The sequence below is a fragment of the Pleurodeles waltl genome, chromosome 3_1 (assembly GCF_031143425.1).
Source record: "Pleurodeles waltl isolate 20211129_DDA chromosome 3_1, aPleWal1.hap1.20221129, whole genome shotgun sequence".
NCBI lineage: Eukaryota > Metazoa > Chordata > Amphibia > Caudata > Salamandridae > Pleurodeles > Pleurodeles waltl.
Window position 1 is genome coordinate 1,582,897,935 of NC_090440.1, and position 26,756 is coordinate 1,582,924,690.

A 26,756-nucleotide genomic window follows, 5' to 3' on the forward strand; every position below is an offset into this window, starting at 1 on the left:
GGGAATGGACATGTATTTCTGTGGGAGCAAAAAACTATACAATAATATTCATTAGGGTTAAAAGGTCATGTGACAGTTGAACTTTCAAGCCAAACCTAAGCATCCATGTAGGTTAATGTCTGCCCAAAGCCCATCTGTATTGCTGCCAGAGAAAAACATCATAAGGTTTCTAGTTATCTAAGACACTTTAATAGATTGGCAGGCCGGTTAATAAACACAGTGAACTAGGTGAGGGGCAAGCACTTTTTTGTGGAAGTACGCAAATTCAGAACAATCAAAACATTTACTCCTGGCTCCATGTAGGGAACAGCCAAAGACCCTTTCTAGTGTTCCTCACATAAATTATTTGACAACAGCTGCGCTGTCAAGCCAGACCATAACAAGATTTATTTTGCCAGATCTACACAGCACTTTTAAAACCACACACAGGCTGCAGTGGCAGGGCTGAGACTTGTTTAAAAGGCTACTTTAGTGGGCGGCATAAGTGCTGCAGGCCCGCTAGTAGTATTTAATTTACAGGCCCTGTGTATAAACAGCATACTTTAATAGTAAATGAGTAAATTGAATGTACCAATCAGGTAGATGACAATTGCACCATGTTAGGTATAGTGCACAAGCACTTTACCACTGACTAGCAGGGAAAGAGTGCACAAGGTCCTAATGCCAATAAACATGGGCAACAGAAGGCAACAAACTGGGGGTGACCCTGCAAATAGGCCCAGGACCAACACCTCTTTGGTAACTTTTCATAATTAGCAGACTAGGCCTGTAGCATCTGACATACCTGGTCCCACTGAACCAATCTGGCCTACAGCCTTTATCAGTGGCTCATCACCATGAGTAACCTAGGCCTACTGTACTGCACATAAGATTTCTCACAAGGCAACTATCAGAAATACCATCATAAATAGACATGTACAAAATTACAGTTGGTAAGAAAATTAATATCCTTCATAATATATCCCTAACAAGGACTTTAACATAGCAAATTGTCTACCATAAGGGTTTATTGGAAGATTTAAAAAACAACAAAACCCTTGTAAACTACTCTAATATGAGAAATTCCATGTAACAAAATACCAATGTAGAGCTTTTTATAGTGTAATTACAAGCCACCCTTAAAGCCTTTTGCCTTTAATACATGTTTTTCGTAATGAATAATCCAGGCCTACTGCCTTTTTTGTAACTTTTCATGACAAACAAATCTGACCTATGCCATCTGACATAATGTGTATCAATGAACCAATGAAGCTTAAAGTCTTCATCACTGGCTTTTTGCGTAGCCACTTCAGGTCTTCTTCTTACGCTTAACAGTTTCCACAAGGCAACCATCAGGCATGCAGTCATAAAATTATAAATATGTACAAAATTACATCTGACAGAACAATATACAACTTCTCCAAAGAGGGGATAAAAGGATTATTAACATGCAAATCTTCTACTCCAAGGGTTTGTTAGAGAGGATAGATAATCAGTGTCAAATCCCTTGCCTACTACAGTTAAGTTTAAAATTCCATATAACGTAGTAGCTGCCCATAAGCTTTAACACAGTGTAATAATAATCATCCCTTGATTATTGATGCGTCACCCTAACAAACTCAGTTTAGCTGTATTAAGCATTAGCGTTCTTTCATACAAACAGAGCAACACAAGCATGTGTTTGAATCTGATGTATGCAACTTCTGCACAATTAAATGATGTACATAAGAAAATTAACACGTGGGCAGAGCCAAAACCCCTCTTTCAATAGTGTATCTTTAAAAAAAAAAAGATTATTTATCATTTTGAAATGTACCAAAGAACAAACAAACAGCAATGCAGTTAAGGCATGGGAATGATATCACAAAAAGGAAAAAAATTGTAATTACAGATCGTAAATATCAATGTCGTTTGCAGTACATGGACAGATAGAATAGTGTGGACAGCATGGACTCAACCTTGGTTGGCATCATCAGAAGCCTGGGACGTAGGGGGAACGTGGCAAGCGTAAGCTGGTAGTTTCTCAGCGGTTGCCAGCTATCCTTAGGTCTGGACTTTACAGGTTGCCATGTAGCATACAATTCACTATTAGTGTCGCAATATGTGATGTTGGCCTGCCAAAAATGTGTGTTAGGCACGTTTTTGGATCCCTATCGTAGCGCTATCTCTCAATTAGCCAACAGGAGTGAGATCGCAGTGAGGCATCTAATGGTCATGGGTAGATCACCTGTCTATCCAAGAAGAGCTGCAAGCGGGTCAGGCCGCAAAAGCCAACCGACAGTGGCTGACAATTTGTCATGCACCTCACACCAAACAAAACTGACTCCAGGACAGGTCCAGGGTATGTGGAAAAAAAAAAATCATTCGGAGCAATGCTTTTCGGGCAAGCGGAGGAACGACTCGAGTCCATATGGGCAACGTCTTTGGGTGTGACATACCCTCCTAAGGAATTTAAAGGGGACTAATTTATGGCACCGGTTGGGTGAGACGAACCTGGTTTGCGCGCAGCATGCGTCCAAGACTTTCTGATATAGTGGGTGACCAAGATCCCTCTCCCAGGGTTCCCTGAGTCGAGTGTCGAGAATCGGAACAGCTTTAATACAAGTTAGATAGAGTCTGGACACCAAGCGTGCCCTTGGGTCCGCTGTAGCCACTAAGGTAAGTGGAGCGTACTCGGCAGGAGCCAATGGATATGTAGCATAGTGTGCATGCACAGCACATTGCAGAAGGAAAAGTACAAAGTGTTCTAATTACGTGGCATATGTGAAGCGCATATCTGTAGTGCGTGAAAATATGTGGTCTTCCGGGAAGACATCCCCGAAGGTGTGTAGTTGAAATGTGCATAATGTGCGCTGGACCAGTGCCTCTTGAGTGATAGGCATAAATTATTATTGATCAGTGTCAAAGCTGGAGAGTACAACGTGTCACAGTGAAGCACATAAGCCAGTTTGCGCCATGCCCAGCTGGTAGTGGAAAGAGTTTGACTATCTCTGCATGTACTGGGACACCCCCAGGCAAAAGGGCATTGTGGTAGGCCAAGTGAAAAAATAACACGTAGTTCTGACGTCTAGCAGGTAGGTGATTTTATTGAGAAATATTTTGAATTGTGAATTTGGTTTTCTCTTTTTGTTTCATGTCATTCTCTGATGGATTGGTACTCAGTTCCCTAGATCTTATCCTTCTTCTTGGTTCTTTTCTTCTATTAGGGCTCCCGGGAAGCACATGCGGACATAAGAAGAAAAATATCGGTAAGTGGTTGGTTTCACTAGCTGGGTTTTTCTCCTTATCTATCTGTCTCTAGGTTTCACTCTTCTTACTGCCTTTCTGTCTTTCTTGGTCTCTGTCCTTTCTTAAACTCTGCTCTTTCCTGGTCTGTTGCTCTCCTCTTCTCTTTCCCTTCCTGCCCGTAGCTTTCCTTAGTTTCCTCCTGTCTTCCTCTTTCTTCTTGCTTCATCTACCTTGCTTCTGTGGCCTTTTAGACTGTTGTTATGACTGCTTTTCTTCTTATTGACTGTGGGTCTATAACAATGGGTGCCTTCTCCTATGCGCATGTTTCTCCAATGCCCCTTTCCCCCACCAGTGATAACTTAAACCAAAATAAAACACAGTGCTCGCCTTCTATTTCCCATTCCTTTACCTTCCTCCGCCCACAACCCCCTCGTTTCCCTGTATCCGCTCCTCCCGTCCTCCCTCCTCTCAATACGGTGTGGTCACGCACCAGGATATGCCACGCTTCTCCAGAAGCGTGGCGGGATTCAGGATTCCACCTCCCAGGGCCACCGGGTTTTCAGACCTCCGTCAGCTGCTGCTTTGTCCTCTTCTCCCCGGCTGGGGAGAACCCACTCTCCAGGCTCTGCGTTGCTCTGGCCTCGTTCCTCCTCCTCGTCTCTCTCATGTTCCTCTTCGCTGCCTTTTCCTCGTTTCTCGTCTCCATCTCTCTCCTCGTCGCTCTCCTCCTTTTTTTGCTCTCCCGACGCCGACCTTTTTGTTCCTCCTCCCTCCCGCATCATGCCTGAAACCCGTCCCTCATTGGTGCCCACCCGTGGTGTTCCTGAACACCACAGGCAGCGTCAGCACAAGTAGGATTTGTGTGCGGGTTGGTTCCGGCCAGCCTGTCACAGGCATTCAGCGGGACAGTGGCCGAAAGGTCTCTCTCCGGGATGGTGTAGGGGAGGCGAGCATCAGGCTGATATCAGTGATACATGTAATAGCACTGCGCCACAAGGTAGTAGAGCTGGAAATGTGGGACACCAAATCCACCCCTCTCATACAGGAGAGTCAAAACTTCCCAACAAATGCATGAAAGTCATTCAGCCCATACCAGTCGGTTAATCAGGCTGCAAAGCATCACCAAAAAATAATTGGTAAGCTGGATCGGAATGTTTAAAAATAGATACAAAAATTGTGGGAGAGCCACCATTTTAAGGAGTGATATCCAGCCCACCCTGGAGATCGGCAGTTTTATCCATCTGTCCACCTGGGCTGTAAATCTCTCCACCGCAGGTCCATAATGAAGCTGCATCACCTGCTCCCTGTCTACGTGTATGTGAATACCTAGGTATTTCACCCCGTCAGGGTACCGATGCAAAGGGAACCCCTTCACAGACGGCCGGGTAATATCAGTCAGTGGAAAAAGCTCTGATATAGTCCAATTTATACAGAGCCCTGAGAATGCGCCAGAACAAGTCACTTCTTTTAATATTGGTGCAAGATTGACTTCCGGGTGATGAACAAATAGCAAAATATCATCTGCATATAGCGATATCAACAGCAGTCCCATAGTCCTTAGCAGCCCTCTCTGGATATGGCTTTCACACAAGTGGTGCACCAACGGATCTATGGCCAGAATGAAGAGCAAAAGGGACAGAGGACATCCCTGCCGTGTGCCTCGTGTTATGGGGAAGAATAAAGAGAGCTCAACATTAAGCCGTATGGCGGCCGTGGGTCACAAATACAACAGGGAGATCAACTTGGTGTAGCCCGGGGGAACCTGAGCTTTCAAAGGACAGCATGCAAAAAGGGCCATTCAAGCTAATCGAAAGCCTTTTTGGCATCTAATAAAGTGCTGGCGGAACTTTAGGGGACACTGTGTTTAGCACCGCAAATACAGTGCGTAGATTAATGGAGATGGAGCGGTGTGGAACAGAGCCGGACTGAGCGGGGGAAATTATCGTTTCCAACAAAAGGGATAGGCATGTGGCTATCATCATGATAAAATCTTACTGTCAAAATTCATCAGGGAAAGAGGGCGGTAAGACTCGCAATCTAGAGGGTTTTTACCTGGTTTCGGTAATAGAGCTATGACTACCTCTCTCAGGGAGAGCCCCAGCCTCAAGGGCTTCGGCATACACCGATAGGAGGTGAGGGCTAAGAATATCCTTAATTTGCTTGGAGAACGCTCCAGTAAACCCATCCAACCCCGAGGCGTCCATCCCAGCCAATGAATCCATTGCTTGTGATACCTATTCAAAAGAAAAAGGATTACTTAGGAACTGCTATTGTGCAGATAACAACCAGACCATAGCAACATCGTCAAGGTAGTCCTGTAGTACCAGACCTAACGGCCCTGCTTTCGCAGTGTAGAGTTTGGAGTAATAGTTTAAAAATGTACTAGGACCTCAGCTGTGCAAACAGCAATACTGCTGTCAGGTATTTTAATTTTGAGCATATGGAGCGCCTGGCAAGTTGTCCGAATCAATCTGGCCAGCAGTCTCCCTGCTCTGTCTCCCTCCTCAAATCTACGGCCTTAGTATACTTGCCCGTGTATTGCACTTCTCACTCCGCCAAGGCGTTAAACTCATCAAGCAGGATCGTTCAATGAACCAGTTGGGGGATAACGTTGACATCTGTGGATTCATGGCCAATGTCAGCAAACTGGCCTCGACCTGTGCAAGATCGTGATGTATGTCATGCAGGATGCCAGAGTTTGTTGAGATGCAAATAACTCTGATGCATGCCTTGAAGGCATCCCACAGTACCACCCAAGTATCCATCAATCCCTCATTTAATTTTTAAAAAGACCACAACACCATGTCCGGGAACCTCCAGTTTCCTGCTGCCGCAGACCGCAGGTATAGGAAGTGTTAGTAACACTGGGAAGTGGTCAGATAATGTCCGAGGGAGATGTTGGACCGTCGTGACCCACTGACCAGTAACACCAGCAAGAAGCCAATAATCACGGCACGACCAGGTGCTGTGGGGTGCAGAGCGGAAAGTATAAGCCAACGCACCTGCGCCACACGGTCGTCAAGGGTCCTGAAAAGCGAAAGTGGTACAAAGATCCCTCAACGCCCTAAGGGAGCGGGGCTTCAATGATGGGGCATGCAAAGTGGTATCTAACTCTGAATCTACTGCCAAATTAAAGTCTTCACCCACAAGGATATGATCTGTATTGAAGCGCTCAATATGTGAATATCTTGGAAAAATTCAGGAGTATCAATATTAGGTGTGTACACATTGATAAGTAGGATCTTGCGGTTATCTAAAAGCCCCACAACCATTACAAATCTGTCAGTGTAATCTACCTGGGTGGACAGTGGTTGAAACAGCACAGATTTGTGAATCAGAATACAAACCTCCCAAGAGTAGGTGCTATAACTTGCAAAGTACCGGGGTGGGCCCCAAGTAGCAGCAAATGGGGGTGCCACACCAGCTGAAAGGTGTGGCTCCTGCAGGAATTCAACTTGCACTGGTTGCCTGCGAAGGTACTGCAGCACCATCCTACATTTAAGGGGATTATTTAGGTTGTGTACGTACCAGGACAGGAACATGACTCCCAGAACATTTATGTGTAAGGGGGTAGAACTTCCTCCATGTGAGTCATGTGTAGCCATCTGCGTAGACTGTGGGGATGTGAATAAACTGCATTGCATAACAAAACAACATTACATTGCGCAAATTGAAAACATAAAACATCCCTCCCACCTCTCACACTTGGGCTACAAATACCAGGCGAAACCCACAGAACCCTAAACCAAGAACATTATGACAAAAAACAAATATTGTGGTATTCAGTCAGTAGATAGACTGTGTGTGTTCAAAACTGGAAGGCGGTGAGGGTTCAGACAGTCTCATCTAGTCCGGATGGAACCGCCCCATACTCGAGGTGGGCTCAACATCCAGATTATTGTTTCTGCGTGGTGAGCCATGGGACAAACCGCTCAACCTGGGATGCTGATTACAGAATGACATGGCATCTTTGGGATTGTCAAAATATTATGTTTTACCATTAACCTCTACCTTCAACCGGGCTGGATAGATCATGCCATAACGAACACCAGCAGTACGAAGCATGGCTTTGACATAGGAGAATTTTCGTCTGGCTTCCTGCACCACAGGTGTAAAATCAGGAAAAAGGGCCACATCAGCTCCCTGATACCACAGGGGAGCTTTCTCTCTGGCAAGCCAGAGGGCAGTGTCCCGGTCCCTGTAATTCAGCAGGCAAGTGATAAACAAGCGGGCAGGTGCCCCAGGGGGAGGTCTAGGGCCCAAGGTACGATGTGCTCTTTCCATTACAAGTGCTGAGATGAAGTCTTGCCGCCCTAGCAGGTCCATAGGGAATTTCTCTACAAACAGGTTAGCTGGCCAGTGTTGGTAGATTCCGCAATTCTGGCAATGTGCAAGTTATTATAGCGCCCCCTGGCTTCCAAATCTTCATTCTTTATAGCCAGTTTTCAGCCTCCCCTTCACCTTTTCAAGGCGTTTAGGCAGTGTCGCTGAATGATGCTCAATGGCAGAGATTCGTCCCTCCGCACCCTCCAGACACGATTGATGTTTATCCAATCGAATGCTCATGCTGTCAAGCCTGTGGTCAGTGAGTCAAATCTATTATCAATGGCACGAAACCCAGCCCTCAACTCTGTCAATATGTCCTCCGCTCCCAATGATCGGTCATGCATCTGACCACTCTGGGCTTCCTCCGTGTCCATCACCGGAGCCATGCCCATGTCTGCTTGCTGTCTCTTCTCTAAGGGGAGTTTCCATTGTTTTGGATCACCACGGCCCATGGCCACACGGGCCACCCCACAGTGCCTACCAGCCTGCCAATGCACCAAATAGTATCAGGCAAGATCTCCAACAGACGATCTAAACAGCGATCTCACAAGCAACAGGTCACCACCATATCAACGGGTAAGTGAATCGGTGCACCCACGTATTTGAAGGAAACTCAGTAGCTCAGTGCTATGGGCCGTCTGGCCCTCTGGCAGCCTGACAGGAATCCACGTTATTGTGCATACCATCTGGCCAGGAAAAATGCCCAATAAGCCCCAGTGCGAAACAGGACGCAACCCCCAGGTAAGGCCAGCAGTGTGTCACTGGAGAGGAGGTGGAAGATGGCCCCGGTAACTAGATCAGCTCACCTCCATAGAGGAGATCAAATTAATCCACCCGCCTGATGCCGCCAGGCCACAGGGAAGGCCGCACCATCATGCCAACCCACACAACCAAGGGTGGGAGAAACCGGAATCTCTCCGCCGGTGTTGCGTTGTTCAAAGGGGAGGGACCCACAACTAGCTGTCCCCCTGGCAGTGTTGCACTGCCAGGTGACCCCGTCCCTTAGGCTCACCCGAGGCCCCTGTCAGCCCGGGGCCTCCGAGTTGCGCAGACTGACGGGAGCGGGCCTTAAGGATTGCGGCGGCCACACCTCTTGAACTTACGGTCACAGTCTCCCCTCGAGTAACTCCTCCACTTCTCACTGCGTAGCAGATGCCATCTGCCCTGTTTCATATCCCTGGCGTCTTCAGCTGCCGATATTTGGGGATCCTCCGTCAGAGCGTCAGAGCTGCACAGCCTTTACTATAGGTGGCTTGGCCACGTCCCTCAATAGTGCATCTTAAACGTCTTTTTCTATGACACATGTGACTCACATAAGGGGACTCGACAGCTGAGCTGTTAAGTCAGACCTAAAAACCTGGCCCAGTTTTCCTATTCAGTCAAAGCAAGAGATCTGGGGTGCTCAGTTGCTCTATTTTCATAACCCATATTTGGCCCACTCAACGCTTCATGATGCAAAAATGCATCTTTTAAAAAGAGGGCAGCATTAAAGGATGAGTCTGATGGTAAACTTAGAGCAAAGCAATGTTTTCGGTTCTGCACCTCCCCTAACCACACACAAATTCAGCATTGTTGGTTTTTGGCACCTGTTCATGAGGAATACAGATACAAGACCATAAACTGGGTTCTGTTGACATGGTTGTATTGATTTGAGTGTGTTTTGCCTCCATCCTTTGTCTTGAAAATCCTTGCACAGTTTTTCCTACAACATAAAGGAAATGCTGTTGAGAATGTGGAGAAGCCCCATTCTGGACCCTAATGTGTATTGCTTCCCTGAAAGACCACTTATTAGCCTGTTTCAAATCACCTTTTTCTCATAATATTTCATTAGAGAAGGTAGATCACTCTCCCTCTCATTCTTACCACTATAATAGATAATGTCAAGAAAGGCCCTTCTCTCTTCTGCTCCTTTACAGGATCCCTTTTGAGAAGCTCAGCGTTACTAATGTTACTCATATCAAACTAAATAACCTACTTCTCTGTATCTGTCGCCTCCACGTGGCTCTTGATGAGAGACATAGACTGCCCCGAGATCTAGCGCTGCTCTTTATTGACTTTGAGAAGGCCTTTGACTCGGTGGACTGGAACTTCCTCCTCATGGTGCTTCGAAAGGCAGGACTTGGACCGAGGTTCTGTTGCCTTGCCCGAGGGCTGTATGCAGACCCCTCGGCCCGGGTGCAGGTCAATGGGACCATGTCATCACTCTTTGAAGTCAGAAGGGGAGCGAGACAGGGATGTCCACTGTCCCCACTCCTCCTCGCCCTAGTCATAGAACCTCTAGCCCAGATGTCGCGGACAGACCCAGAATATTGTGGCTGGAAATGGAGGCACGCTAAGGAAGATAGAATAGCCCTATATGCAGACGATGTGCTGCCCTACATGGGTACACCAAGGACGTCGGGCCCCCGCAGCCTCTAACTCCTTAGAACCTTCGCAAAGGCATCGGGACTGAAAATGAATCCCGCCAAGTCAGTGCTGGTTCCCTTGGTAAACACCTGTGACTGTTTCGACTGGCAGGACACGATACCCCTCCGCAGGCTGAGTTTTAAATACCTGGGCGTCTGGGTGACCCTCCTACCGGAACTGACCTGGGCGAAGAATGTGGACTCGCTATTGACACGGGTTAAGGCAGACCTACAAAGATGGCAGACTCTACCACTGAATATAATGTGCCGGGTTGCCCTGTATAAAATGATGATCCTACCCAGATTATTATATGCTTTCCAGAATTTCCCTTTTCCAATCCCTCATTCGTGGTTTCGGACCATAGAAACAGCCACAACACAATTCCTCCGGGGGGAGCCAGGCATCGAGTGGCACCAAAGTATTGTAAGAGAGGAATATACGAGGGAGGCCTGGGGGCGTCTGACCCATACTTATACTATCTAGCGACACAGGTACTAGTAATTCATGATTGGTTTAATGGATGGTGGTCGGACCCAGCATACCAGGTGGAAATGGGCATTCTAGGCGTCCCACACATCCTTGACACGCTATACAGTACACCTCTCCCCCATTGCATGGGCGAGATAACTAGGGCAGTTCTCCTGGCATGGCGGGCTGCGCTGAGACACACCCACTGGAACGCTATAGTTACTCTACAGACTCCGTTGTGGAGGGGGAGATGGAAGAGTGCTACTGCCGCACTGGAGGGATTTGCAGAATGGGACCTATTGGGGATTTTATTGGTAGGTGACTTGTGGAAGGGAGAAACATTAAATTCCTTCCAGGAACTACAGACAGAGTTCCAACTATCCCGAACACAGTTCTTCAGATATCTCTAACTTAGGCATGCCATAGGAACGCAGCTTTCGAAGAGTCTGCTGCCGGAATTCAGCCCCCTCGAAGCTGAACTACTAATGGGAAACCTGGGAGGGAAAGGGGTTTCACAGATCTACAAAATGCTAGTTAACAATACACCAGTGGACACGGATTTGACAAGGACTGGGTGGGAGACCTGGACACGTGCTCTAGAAGACTCGGAGTGGGCAGAGGCACTAGAGGCCCCCAAAACCCTAGCCATATCGGCGAAACTACGCACTGTACAGTTTTATTATTTACACAAAGCATATCTGGCACCGGTCAGGCTTCTACGAGCTGGACTGTGGCCAAATAGCAATTGCCCCCATTGTGGCAGGGAACACGCAGATTTCTTTCATATGGTCTGGTCATGCCCGACCATACAGGTTTACTGGGAAAGGGTACTAAACGACTTAAACAAGACATTGGGGACAGAGCTGCAGCTCTCTGCCAGTATGGTATTACTTGGGGTCAAGGAAGGGGTAGTGAGATCACGGACCAACCGCGCTTTCATTGGGACGGCCTTGCTAGTGGCAAAGAGAGATATTGCCGCGGCGTGGACCTCACCCTCTGGCCCATGCCTACAAAAATTGAGAAAAGGAGTAGATTGGTGTGCCAATCAAGAGAAACAAGTATATGAATCGAGAGGATCTCCCCGGAAATATGAAAAGATATGGGGTCCATGGCTTGGGACATTGTCATAGGCCGGACTGGAACGGTCTCCTCCCCACCGTGCTGAGTCAGAGTAACACATACTCTCCCCGAGAAGCTACACATATGAGAGACAAAAATGCATAATAATTAATTGTCTGGTTCTGTCTGTACTAAATGGTTGATGCTATGTTTTCTTGAAAACAATAAAAAATTGTTTCTAAAAAAATAATAATAATAACTTACTTCTCATTCACAAGATAAACAAAGCCCTCTCCATATTAATCGTTGGAGTATTCCTTTGTGGGCCACAATGTATATATTTAAATAGTCACATGACACTTCCGTTTCAATCCCCAACTTTCTGAAACATCAGTGTTATAAAATAAATATCAATAAACCATGCAATTGTCAAAACTCTGTTTTCCAGTTTGCAGTGTGCAGTATTCACTGTTTGAAGTGAATTCCTGTGATTCTGTAATACAATATGGGACAATTACTTTACTTTATTTTAAATAATTTACTGTAAATATGTTTTGAGGCTTAAGAAAGCCCAACGTGAAAGCACTATGGAAAGTGCAACAAATGTTGTTTGTACATTGGCTGTATTTCTTTTCATATCAATACACATACATAAGAAGAACATGAATAAAAGAAATCACAACTTGAAAAATAAACAATGTAATCTTGCTTGTAGGAAAGCATCCCTTTTGGCATGGTTAGCCCCCACTTTTTGCCTGGTATCTGATGTAATTTCAACTGAAAGTGCACTGGGTTCCTGCTAACCAGGTCCCCAGTGCCAGATCACTTCCCCCAAAACTGCACAGTTGTTTCCCCAATTGGCAACATCTTTAGCACACTCTGTAAGTCCCTTGTAAATGGGACCCCTTGTACCTGTAATGCCCAGATCCTGATGACCTAAGCCCAAGGACAATTAAGAGTCACACCCGCAGAAGAGAAGAAAAGAAGCAGCTGACGCAGTACCAACCCCGCCGGACCGCCTTCACCTCTTGACAGACTCTGCACCAAAAGACAGCTCGTCCTGCAGCTGAGCCTCCAGAAACCCAGGAGGACAGCCTGCCTTTGACAAAGAATCAAGACTCCAGTGACCAGAGGACCTGCTCCACAACCATCTCTAAAGAAAGGACTCTGCAGCCTCCATAACCGCAAGGACCCATCACCTGAAGTCACCACTGCACATTTCATCACCGACCTGAGTGGGAGTGGAGCTCTGGTGCCATCAAGGTTACCCAGCTCCCCAGAGTCTAAGTCCAGGGTGGCTTCACCCCTTCTAGTCCCCAAAGTCACCTGCAGCCTCTGTACACATGCGCCCTCTCCCACAGCCTCTGTGGTGAGAGAAACCTGACACCTGAAGCAACCACTGCACCCATCGTCTACGGCCCGATCTGAAGTGGGTCTCTGGTATCAACGATGTACCTCAGTTCTACTGAGCTCAAGTCCACTGTGGTTTTACCCCTCCTGGACTCAACAACAGCTGCAGCCTCAGTCCACAGGAACCCTCAACCGCAAGTGCCCTCCGATTCAGAAACTCAAAGCCAAAAGGACACCCCTGCGTCCGTCGCCCTTGGGCCTTGTAGAAGAGGACCAAAGGTGCACCTACATCCCTGAGCATCCCACATTTGTTTCCTATCTGTTGGCTTTCTCCGACTGGCTCCCTAGCCAGAGCCTGTATCCTATTTCCACTGAGACCAATCCCCATTGAAACACATTGGGCACCAAACACTACATCTCTGCCCCAGTGCTGCCTGGAGTGACCTGTTGGTGTGGTCCTGACCCCTGCCCAATACTTACCTTAAGTCTCTGAGATTGGTCTCGTAGTTCATTACAAAGTACTTTTTTGTTGACTTTGTTTTTCTCCCATTTGCCATTGAAGAACTCAAAAACTGCACTGTGTCCATTTTTGCAAGTGAAAAGTATTTATGCTTAAAAACGTGCATACATTGTAAGGAAGTTCTTGGTTTCAGAGTACCCATAAAAAGAAGCGTTATTTTTCTAAACTGGTCTCGAATTTATTCTTTGAGTGTGTGTCTCATTTATTGCCTCTGTGAGTACAACAAATGCTTAGCACTACCCTCTGATAAGCCTAACAGCTCACCCACACTACTACAAAATAGAATGTTAGTACTATCTACGAATGCCTCTGCAAACCAATTGGGGGTCCACTGGACTTTCTGCACAGTGTAATTCTTTTTAGTGCACCATATACAGAGCCAGCTTTCTACATTGCTTTTCTATGCTCCTTGTTTCAGGTTACATGTATCCATGAAAAAGAGGGGCTTATTTGTTCCATGAGTCAATGTTGTTTCCCACCTATTTAATTCACTCAAGCTGAATGACTATTATAGGGGCAATTTAAGTCAAGTCCATCCTCATTTATCCAAATTAACTTTTATTTCTTGCCTGTTCCTTCTTTAAAGACTGGGTTCCACCTCGCCACCTGGATAATTAATTTGACTTGGGATGTTTAACCTATATATCTTTAGCCACTACATCCCAATGTTTCATATATCAGACTTATGTCACTGCTAACCTATCGATTTAGGAATATTGTTTTGGGGCCAATAATGAGGAACCCACCTTTGCTATCAACAGTGCTGAACAACAAAGGACGAGGGATTTGTTATGTGAGAGAAAGCACACAAGAGTCATCATTGCTTTGTAGTTGCGTAGCTTGTCTAATCATGAGGTTAGTTCAGCTATTTCTTACATGTGATGGCTCTTTTATTCTAGGCAGTACACAAGAATGTTGCTCTCTCTGCTCTTACATTGACATCGAATTGTGATAGTTTTTAAATGGAATAAGTATGAATGGTAACCCCCAACAGAACATGGCATATATATCTAAGAATAACACAAGTTGGGATGTGGCTAATCGCCAAGCAAGATGGCTGCAGCTTCAAGAAGCTCCTGCGGCCTCACAGCCCTACCCCCGCCATCCATCCGTTATAATATCTGTGCAAATGATAGGGGTCTAACTCTGCTGCATTCTACTGTGGGCAGCCGAGCCTGGGGTCGTTTACCGGCACTTTTCCCTCCAGTTTGGCACCCAGTGAGAGTGCAGCCTACAGTGGTGAGGCGAGCCAGGGTCTGCCCTGTGGGGTGGACCGGGCTTCCGCAGAATCGTGGGCAGCAAAGCGGTGCTGGGTGATCCTGACGAGCGCAGATCTTGATCTGACCCTCGCTGCCTGACGGAGGGTCTTAGCAGAAAGAACAGGCCTCTGGAAGGCCCCAAAATGAGGCGAGCCCTGGCCGGACCAGGTGACGTCCCCCTCTGACACTAAACGCTGTGGCCTGGAGGGCTCGGCAGGAAGGAGCACAGGAGGGACCTGAGGTTTGTGGGGGTGCCCCTGCTACCAGAGGAAGAGCACAGCCTGCAGGGGATGGTTGGCTCAGCTCCTTGTTTTTGCATGGGAGAGTGGTGTGGCCTGTGATAGTGAAGCAAGTTGGGGCCTGTGCAGTCTGAGGGACAATGGGAAATACTTAGATGTAGAAAGCTGGCCCTGCATGTGGCCCCCATGAGTGGAGCTGTGATGAGGGCCTATGGCGCACTGGAGCGGGGCCTGAAGCCACCATTTTAGGAAAATATAGGGGAGAGTAGTTTGAGGCCTTAGCTTCATGGACTGTTTTTTTCTGAGGGTTGCCCACTCGAGGACACTGAGCAATGTCAAAATCTCAGTTCCCTAATAGGAGCGAACATTGGGAAGAACAATGAACTTACAAAGTTACCCCTTGGTACATGATGTGGTTTGCAGAGCTTAGGTTAGGGTAGATTTAGATGTTTATCATATTATTTGACATAACCAGAAACCCCTTCTACCTTTGCCATGAACTTGATTTTTTCTTAGTTGCCGGTGCTCACATTCGTCATCTTAGTCAGCCCAGGACTTTTCTTAAATTTGCTCCATTATCAGTCAAGATGCAGCTATCGCTTCCCATTTTGTCATCTCACCAGACGTTTGGATACAGTCACTGTTTAAGGTACCTCTTACCTGTAAATCTCACATGTGACCATCTGCAAGACTCTCCGTTCTTGTCAGGATAGTAGGAAAATTTAAGGAGAGCCTTCACTTTTATTAGCAAGGAATGCAATTTTTGATTTGGTGAAATTATTTATTTTCCCATCTTGCTACTGGCTTATCTATTAGTTTTCTTGAAAACAGGTGATTCTGGGGAGAAGGACTGGAATTAGTGCCACTGGTGGCTGCCTCTGTTGTACTGGGTTTTGCGTCAGTAATTGCAGCAGATCTTTTGGGGTTTTTCGAGCTGCCATGGTCCTCTCATTAGGCCCCTTGGCTGTTAGGATGTATGCAGTTGTCATGGGCTGCCAGTATAGTTAACTGTCCTACAGGAGTCAGTGTGCTGTTGTTTTTTGTTTTTCCTTGGGCTTTTGTGGCACTGAGGTATTTGTATTTCATCACATGTGGTATGTCTAGTCCATCCAATAAAGACTTCTAGGGGTCTTATTATACATTGTGCCCTGGGGGCGCAACTGTCATGTGCACTCGCTTTGTGAACCTCCAGACACAATGATATTACAGAAGGGGCAGCAGGCGCTTGTTTTAATTTTTTTCTAACATAAAGATGAGCAGATGTAGCTTGGAGTTCACAGGTGAGTGTGTTCTTTGACAACCAGGCAAGAACAGGAAATGCATGATGACCAAATCAGGAGCGATGATACTGAGGTACTTGGATGATCGTAATACTTGACTTTGTAAATATAATACCAGTCTTTTGGAAAGAAAGTGTAGAGGAGATCCATAGAAAATGTTATGTAACAAGAAAAATAATTCAATGGGCATTTTGCATGGGTAGAGGGCATGTGTAAAGATATCAAAATATGTTTGGAGATGCTGAAACAAGAAACCGAAGTTAAAAGTCTGTCAAATGAAGTTGAGTCAATTTTGAGCATGATTCTTCAGGCCAGAGTACAGAACGTGTGAACTGGTTCAAAATTGTGATGTGGTGGCTCTAGTTACGGGTTCACACTGTTGTGAAGATCAGTTTTCTAGGGTTCACTTTGATGCTATGAGCTGCAGAATTTTCCCACTGACATGAAATTTTATGAAATTTTCTACTCAACTTTGATGAAATGCCTGGGATCAGCCAAAGGACTATATGATGGTAAGTTCTAACTGATGTGTGGAGTGCAATCTCATGTGCTACTCACACGTGAGACAAATCCTGGGCCAGACTCACAAAGTGGAACTGTGCTTTCCTATATTGAGGTCCTGTATCGTGGTGTGCACACTTTTGGTTGCAATATATTTTTTATAGTGTTTTTTTGGTTTTATTGGCATGACTGTTCCTACTGCCCATGCTACCTGTCAATATATGATCTGCACATGTTAAGCAGTAGTGACTTGCTCATTTTGGATCACCATAGGTGGCTTCGGTTACAACTGTAAATGTTTCCCCTGAAAATGTAGCACGGGCCCTGGGTATATGTCCTTCGTAGCTTGAGATATACCTCAATTACAGAAAGTTTGTGTGTACTGCTGTGATCGCTGAGTTTTTTACTAATAAATATTAATATATTTTGAATTAAGGGTATGCATAAAAATGGGCTAACATAGGAAATTATTTGCGACTTGAACAATGCCTGAGGGGCCGACATTAATCACGAAGTGTTATTATCAATTGCATATTAATGTTAATTGAAATGCTCGTATTAAGACAAATGTTGTAATGGGTTATACTGTTGATCATGTGTTTTGTATCTTACTTTATTAACAGTTGTAGGCCTTAAGTTAGCGAGGTCTGGGCCTGCTTGCACAGTCTCATATTAAGCTGTGCTGTATTAAATTTACTGTGAGAACTGTATACTTGAAAAGATTAATACATGCATTGTCTTAGCTGAGTTGACCAAACGTAGCAGATGTTATAACATTCTCATGAGAACTGCTTGTTAAAAAATCTTGTTCTAGTAAACGCACGAATGTATAGTTTAGAGTGTGAGAAAGTGACGTTCCCAGGAACTGACAATAGAGGCACTGACCAGCATGTGACCCGATACAAAAAAGTTACCTGGGTAGTCTGACGATGGAAACGGGAGAAGAGGAGGCAATCATCAACGTGTGAAAGACTGTTTAGTTATATCTTAGATTCGCATATCTAATTTTGTTGGACTAATGGTAAACATACGATTCTTTGACCAATGACAAAGTGGGAAGTGTTTTAGGCTATTCTAACTTAATCCTTCTGCACAGAGGAGAAACACACTTCTTCGCCCACTTTGACCTTTTCACACATTCTTCGCCCATTTCATCCAATCTTATATTCTATGTTTGTTCTATTCTGTCTGAGGAGCTGAACAGTTTCTGATGATTTTTAACTTTATTTCTTGAACTTTTGATGCTTATTACTGATCCCTTAGACATTGATTTCTAATGGTTCAGAGCGCTTAAAGTCCCAGATTCTGAACAATTCCCTTTTCATTGTCCGGTTGCTGATCGAGCTGTTGTCCGACTGACGAAGGTAATCGCAGATTGCTGATCCATACTGAGGAAAGGTATAAGAATTGCTAGTAAAAATGTTATAGATTATGTTCTTGTACCTAGGTACCAACCGCTGTTTTGATAGGGCCACAGTTAGATGTTTTCCAAATTTGCTTTGACTAAAATTATTTTTGCATGAGGCCCAAATATGCTATTCTAATCAGAAGGTTAGCTTGGAGACCTAAAGAGAAGGTTTGCTAATTATTAACAACAGTTGGTGTTGTTTCTTTTCTGAATCTAAATGTACAAAATCTCTGTTACTCAGTTATTTTTGCTTTTAATTTGTATTGTGATTGTTTAGTATTTAGTAATTAATGCTCTTGTTAAACTGAGATTCTTTAGAAGATTTGGTCAACCAGTGCTGTTTTTACATGTGTACCAGTTGGTTTTGAGATTGGTTTATGTGACATTAGCATTGTTAATGTAGGGAAATAAATATTCTAACTTTTACCTACAGGTGTAGTTATTCATGGTCAAGGAGGTCATGGTGTGTGAGATTACTGACTCCAAAGATTATTGATATTTCCATTGATATTGTTGATGATCTGTATTGAAATTGAAACTTAGGGTGGAACACTAAGCGCGATCAAGAGGTCCATCTAACCTCTAACGCTTCCCCTTATAAACTAACAAATATTAAACCAAATAAGGTCAGATATCCTCACACTGCTCGTGTTGATTGTTAATTCATGTGTTGTCTGACCCTATTTTGTCATTCTCCCCCCTTGCAGCAGAATGATGGGGGAGCCCCCAGGACGCTTATGTATGTATGCATTTGTGACAATATATGGTATTCAATATTGGAAATCACTCCTGTCTGATGTGAGGGGTTGTGCCATGGAGTTGTCCTACTTCCTTTCAATGGTCCGCATGTGCACATGCTGCTGCTTTTCGCCCCAAGGTGGTATGGTTTTATGTGTGAGTGGGGTTTGTGCCACTGTGCGCCTCTGTACTAAGATGAATACCATAAAGAAGCTGGCAAAGACTGCTCTACTGTGACAGATATGCTTGAAAACCTGGCACCAGAATAGATTTTCAAATTCAAAGTGCTATTATGATAAATTCAAAGAGTTTTCATGCACTGAATGCAGGCTAGTGCCTCACTCCCCAGCATATATCTCCCAAAAAGTTTCTCTTGTCTACTACCTTTGTGATCTGCTGCCTTTTGGAGTGGGCCTTGTTGGTTCTCGTGACTCCATAATAGTGGTATCCACCATAACAGAGAGGCTATCCATATTTAAAAGAAATGCAACATTGTGGTTGAGGGCATCGTACACTAAAAAAGGTGTGCCATTACTGGGCGAGAATTCTGCATATTAAGAGGTGCTTCCTTTGTTAAGATCAGGGAACAAAGTGAATACAACTGAAGTTCTGGACTTTAAAAGATGGCTATCTTAGCGAGCCCATAATAGCCATGCGTCAAGAGTAATCTTTGATGGAGACAGTATGGCCCATATTGATACTTTTTGAGGCAAACCTGCGTTAGCCCAGGTTTGCCTCAAAAAGTATAGCACCAGCTAGCGTCATTCCAGGATGCCAGCCGGGTGCCATATTTAAGGAATGGCGCAAGCCGGTGCTAAGGCCCGGTTAGCGTAAAAATAGATTAAACTAACTGGGTAGGGGAGGCATAGGGAAAACTGGAGGTTGTGTGGGAAAGAATGGCGCTAGTCAGGTTAGAGTAAAAACAAATGACTCTAACTCGACTAGCGTCATTTTTGGGACACACAACCCCCATGGACATGACTCCTGTCCTGGCATGGCCATTGGGCGGGACTTATGTCCCCTGGGCATGGCCATTGGGCCAAGTGCCATGTAGGGGGGCCCATGTTAGGCCCCCCATGGCACTTTAAAAAAAAATACTTGACTGGACCTACCTGGGATGGGTCCCCCCATCCTTAGGTGTCCTCCAGGTGTGGGTGAGGGTGGGTAGGGGTATCCCTGGGGGCAGGGAAGGGTACCATTGGGCTCATTTCATGGTCTCTGACCATGGAAAAAGGCCCACAGGTCCCTAAACCCTGCCCTGACCCAGGAGTTAAATAATGGTGCCAAGGCAGCTTAGCACCATTATTTAAGGCCCTCCTCCTCCCGTGCGTGATTTTTGCACAGGAGGATAAATAAGGCGCTAGGGCCTTTGAGTCATTTTTTTGCCCGGGAACGCCTACCTTGCATCTCATTGACGCAAGGTAGTTTTCCACAGGGAAAAAATGACTTTAGTGCCAATATTTTGGTGCTAGACCTGTCTAGCGCCAACATATAAATATGGAGTTAAGTTTGCGCCGGATTTGCGTAAAAAGAATGACGCAAATCCTGGTGCAAACAGAGTATAAATATGCCCTGATGTGTCTCCACTGATATCTTCTGTAAAATATTTTTCAATACAAGCATTTTCAAGATAGTGAACGGCATTATTTAAAAGATATGCCTGTTCAAGGAAGAATTGAAGAAATGTCTGATGTTGGTGTAACATCATCGACAATGAGAATTGAAGATATGTCTTCAGTTCTGGATACAGACCTTAACAGTACTGAAACAGTGATTAGAAGCCACTATTCAGCATCCAGTAAAACTCATTGAGCAAAATTTATGTGTGGATACCATTAGGATGTTCTAAGGATCTCATGGACTCGAGTTGGTCCTCTGTTTTAGCTTAATTTATTATTTTACATTTACACGTTTCTAGCTGCATTTTTTATCATGGCTTTTTTAGCAAGGACCTTTTACACACTTTATCAGCTTGATTTTATTCTAGGAAAATACAAAGCAAACTTCTTGTTTAGTTAGCCTCTGCACAATCTATAATCACTGATCTTTGCCCAAGGCTAAGGACTCTGTGCACTATATCCTAGTTATGGTTGCCCATTCAGGAGACAGTTTCTAACACCTAGACACAGCATTGCATCAGAGCTGTGCATCCAGCGCAGAATGAGTTTATTATATAAGTAATGAACTGACCCAGAAGGGGCAGAGGGCATTCGAGCCTTGACGTCCTGGGACGCATGCTATATTTGACATGCAATTCTGCTGGCGCTAATCTACCAGCTCCCGGGAGGTTTTGCATCTACACCGCAGGCTGACTCCTGACACTGTCTTCAGGTATGGGCCTGGGGCTAATCCATTAGATTGGGCCAGGCAGAAGGGAACACCCACTATGCTCTCAAGTATAGTCTTAGGGTTAGGCAGGAACCTCTGGAACCTTTATAACAAGTAGAACCACATGCATCATGGTTGGACCGTTTATGTTCTTTCTCATAATCACTTTGCTTTGTCCCATTTGCTTAATTATCACAGCTCACTCCCTATATGCTGGATTGCGATTTTGTTTTCAATAAATGTATTGAAAATGTATCTTGCATCTCTTTGTGTCTCATCTGGGCTTGCATGAGTAAAAGGGTAAGATCTGTTTCCACTGCTTCCCTCCTCAGCCAGAGTGTCATGTTCAGGATGCCATAATCATCTTCCAGCCTGGTTTGTTTGGTGTTCAGGTGAGGCACTGTGAGCTAGCCAGGAATTGGACCAACAGTTTCTGATAGTGTGGAAGAAATTAGTATCCCACATTCTGAATTTCTGTTGTCCTAAATCGCAGTCCTATTACATTAGTAGGAACCATATAACAAGGAGGTTTGGTAATATCACGTTTACATACTGAGCAAAGCTTATAGCTGTACTATGTTTGTGTTATTTATTTATTTTAAAAATGGTGAGGATGTTGTGTTCTGTAAAATTATTGGGATTTTTAAGGCATCTATAGAGATCGGCACAAGCGAAAGCGGTGTGAAGTGCACTTTAAATTGCTCTTTCCAACTGTGATGATTTAAAAATGTATGAAATAGTTCTGTCCTTACAGTTCATAACATTGTGGCCTATTCACAAACTGAATTTAATAGTACGTGAGTTGTACTACTTAGTAATATTCATGAACTACAAAACGCTATTCACTAACCTACATGTTGAGACCTCTGCCTCTCCTATCTTTTCTATGCTGGTATCTCACCAACGTGCTGGCGAACTCTGCACATGTGAGTATACTGGTTACATCTGAGAGGGACAAGAGGAAGTGCTAGGAAAACGGACAATATCTATTCCTAGAGGGGAGGGATTGAGGGTAGTGTATGGGGGGATTTATGGAAACATGTTAATACAAACAAACACCGACAAAAGAGTAAGGTAATTACTATTCGCACACTACACTTTTAAAGTTACCACAGCCCCAAAGGCCACAAAACAGATATACATGTACTGCAGCCTGGCTTTGAGCAAGTCTCCAACAAAACATGGCCACTCACTGGCTCTTTAACACACTTACATAGAAAATAATGGAGGCAGGGAATAAAAAAAATACTCCTTAGACAATAATGATAATATAAATACATTAATTCGACTTTTAAATTTAAAAATATTTGTTTTTGTTAAAAAAAACTATACAAACCTGTGGGATTGTTTTGTTGTAAAATTAATAATTATAAAATAACTATATGTAAACGGTTCCTTTAATAAACATACTTTGAAGTTGTAGTGTACTGTAAAATGTTATTTTATTCGTTGGAGGTTAAATCATTTTCTATGTACTTTTCCATAGGGACTTTTCAGCCGCAGTGGCAGAGATCTCCACCTACATGTGGAAATGTACTAGTAGTAACTTCACACACAGAAATTCAGGCTTAAATGATTTCACCCCGTCAATTAGAGGGGTTGAGACATCTGCGTACACTTAGGTGCAAATTACATCCAGAAATGGTGAACAGCAAAAAACCGTAGAGTTACACTTCGCTCTAGTAGTAAATATAAATGTGAGCAAATGCACATATACGCTTATGTCAGTAGACCCCATTCTCTCATCAGCACTTTTAATTCGACACCCTTCAGCAGTCATCTGATTTCAGTTTCCATCTTTCTACATGGATCATTTAAAATAAAAACCAACACCTAGTGAATTCATTTTCCAATAAAAATGTTTTGACTATTGAGGGACGGGGTGAAAATACGCTACTTTATGTGATGAATAACATTACGGTTTTGTGTGTTAGTGTTGCTACAATAATCTATAGGCTACCTATGCAATGTTGTGCCCGTGCTTGCAAAGACCTTAGCCTGTCTCTGCTTAACAATAATACCTCTCTCTTTTACAACCTGGACGGATCAGGTGGAAAGTCTGTTATCTTTGCAGTGTTCTCAAAGGAGAAAAGCACAGCAATATGGCTGCAGCTACACTGACTGATCCCTAACCTGCAGGGAGGATCTGACACCACATTGATGGCTTCATTAGCTGCTGTTGGCCTGTGGTTCTCCCAATTTTAGGGAGAAACTCTCTGTCTGGCCTTTAGGGTCCAAACTATTTTTGTTATATTCCTGACCCGCAGACGTCACTAACTATGAATAGTGTGCCAAGACTCCATTACTTATCCTTCCTGCCACAGTCCTACAGGGTGAACAGTTCCTCCGCTTCGCAGAATACCACTACATAGCTTAAGGTTATGAAAGCTTCCCCAGGATGACTCCCATTCCCATCATGCGTGAAAGGAAGAACTGGAGATGCCCACTTGCTGGTTTTTCCTTCCTGAAGCATCGGAATCCATTGCCTTCCCGAAGTTACGCTATTTAGTATTTCTTTTCTTTCATGTTCATTAGCAAGGATTTCAGATGAGATGTTTGTGCCTTTTCATCCCAGCGAGTTTTGCTACAGCAGCTTCTTTATTTAGGTTTGGTCATTCTGCCTTTCGAAGCAAGTGACGACCATTTGGAATGGTGGTCTAAGCAGCGTTGGGTGCTCACTTATTTTTATTTGTCACACTTTCTTTATTGAATTTTCTGGGCATAAAGACAGTTTTAACAATTACAGCATGATCCATACCACAATCCACAAAGTATTGCCAGCAGTAGTTATAGAGTTCATCATAAAGGCCCGTCATACTTGTACATAAGTGTTATAAAAGACATCATCGCATGTGCTGTCGATAGATCAAGTCACATCTTGAATAGACAACAATTACATGCCCATTAACCACCCTCCCCTCCTTGTATCCCCAACCAACCTGAACACCTACACTACATGCCAGTGTGGAGGTCTGTGCGGAGGTGCCATATTTTATCGTGACTTGTGATGGGTCGCGTCGAGAGGGTCGGAGGCCCCTCGCTAATCAAGTGAGCAGGGAGAAGGACAGCCCCAAAATCTGGCATTCAAATCTGAAAGAGGTGTAGTGTATCCGTACATGTGGGGCAGGAAAAGAGCAGGAGTCCAACAGAAAGGAATTGCACTAAGGGTCCCCAAAAATAGTCAAAGCACTTTCAAGCGTCTGTGAAAATGTCTGTCAGCTGTTCCATAGTGAGGCTCTTCCAGAGACGAGCATGCCACTGTGAGACAGGCGGGGCCTCAGGTTTCTTCCAGGCTGCCACCAAGGTCATTTTGGCTGCCCCTAGGCACAAACAAAAATTGCTCGGTCCCCCTGTGTTTGATGCTTAGGAGTGTTGTCTTGCAATCCCAAAATGATAAATTCTTGGGTGTGTGGAATAGGATATCCCAATATTTCCCTCATCTGTGCCAGGATTTCTGCTGAGTTAGGTTGTATCGCTGTCAGATCCACCAATATGTCGGGAATCTCTCAAGAGGCCACAGCCTCTCTTGTAATAATCTGACACATCTGGATACATTTTATATAATTTGGCCAAATGAAGGTACCAATCATATAGCACCTTGTAATGTGCTTCCCTTAGCCCTAGTGATTTATTAAATCTAGGAATGTCATTCCATAGTTTGCAACATTGATCTTCTGTAACCGACAGCTCTATTCTGTTCCCAAAAGGTCATGCGATGACGTGGGGCATTGCAGGAGGTAGAGGTTAAAAGTTAGTACAAAAAGGAAAGACATCCCGTAGTGCTACTGGTCACCTGACAAATGTCTCTGTTGTGAGAAGGTCTCTGGTGGCTGCCAGTCGCATATCAGGACTCATTACCCAATGTTTCAATGAGGTGTTGTGGTACATCTCAGTGACGGGTAGACTAAAATTCTGTCTACAATTTTCAAAAGTAAGAATTTCCCACCGGTGGAAGAGGTCTGATATAGTAATGCAGCCCCCCTCCTTCCATAAGTCAAAATGCCCTGTGGTTAAGGCTGGCTGCAAAGCTGTGTTGTAATGTATAGGGGTGTACAGAGAGGGGCAGGTCGTTAAGTCCTGCGAGCGGGTTACAAAATCCCAAACCTTCAATGTGATTCTAGTCAGAGTGCTGAGGTAAGCTTTGCGCAAGTGGTCAGATTTAGGTTTTCACAGGACATCCCAAATTGTTCTCCCAGTGACCACTCAGTCCATATGAAGCCATTGTTTGTCAGATTTTCTAATAGACCCTTCCATTATAACTCAGAGTTGCGCTGCTCTATAGTAAAGCAAAAAGTCTGGTAGAGCCAGTCCTCCTGCATCTCTGGGAAGCATCAACACTCAACGGGGCAGTTGAGCTCTACAGCCTTGCCAAATAAAGTTGGTGATCACTGAGCACAAGGAAGAGAAAAATTATTTGTCTACTTCCACAGGTAGGCCTTGGAAAAGATACACTATTCTCTGCAGAACAGTCATCTTTTCCGCATTAATGCGACTAAGCCAGGACAGGTAGAGTGGTGCCCAACGTCTGAGATCAAATTTAAGCTGACATAATAAGAATAAGGAGAGATAGTTAGCCTTACACAAATCAGACACTCTGGGAGTAATCCTTATTCCTAAGTATGTAATGTCTTTTTGACCCACTGGAATGGGAAAGATCAGGCAATCTCCTCAATTTCTTCCACAGGAACAGAAAAGTTTAGTTGAAAGGATTTGTGAAGATTGACTCAGAATCCAGTTATAGATTGAAAATGGCAAAGTTCTGTTTGCAGGGCTGACAGTGATGTGTGGGAGGAGGTAAGAGTTAGCAAGATGTCATCTGTGAACAAAGATATTTTGTGCTCAACAGAGCCAAAGATTAAGCCTCAAATGGAAATTGTCACTTGTATCCTAGTGACTAGGGGTTCAATGCTAAGGGCAAATAAAAGGGGGGAGAAGGAGCACCCCTGTCTCTTGGCTCGCTCCAAGTAAAAATATTCGGCTGCAGTTCTGTTTACTAAAAACTTAAATCAAGGGCAAGCATAGTTGGAGTGGACCATAGCTATAAACCGTTCCCCAAACCCAAAGAGCCATAGTGTGAGGAAAAGGAAGGGCCAATCCACCCATTCAAAAGCTTTCTCGGTCTATAACGCCAGAAGTGTGGCTGGGATCTTCTTGTTAGTCACTTTTTCAACCAGGTGGACCACCCTCCAGAGGTTGTCATGAGTATGTCGCCCTTTGATAAAACCTGATTCCGATTGAGCCCGATGTTTCAGTTCCGGCATAATGTCCTCTAACCTGTTAGCTAATATTTTGGTGTATAATTTAGGGTCTAGATTAAGCAAAGCTATTGGTCTGTAGGATGCGCAGTTGCGCAGATCTTTCCCAGGCTTAGTGCTCGCTTCTTTAACAATCTGTTGGCATTTCTTTTCTGAGCCCCACAAAGCACAGCTTCTAAAATGATTCTTAGCCTTGTTTAAAGGGCTGACAATAGCTCTCAGTGCTATTTTAATATTGTATCCTAACCACACTGCTTTGCCCCTTGGCAGTGGGAGAAGCAGGAACTGGCAGTATCTTCGTTAACCTCCACAGTCACGAGTATAGAAGAGCAAGATGGGTATTCTCAGCAGGTTCCCTCCACAGGGTCTCTCCAACAAATGATTGATGCAGCTGTGGAAGCTGCTTTTAGCG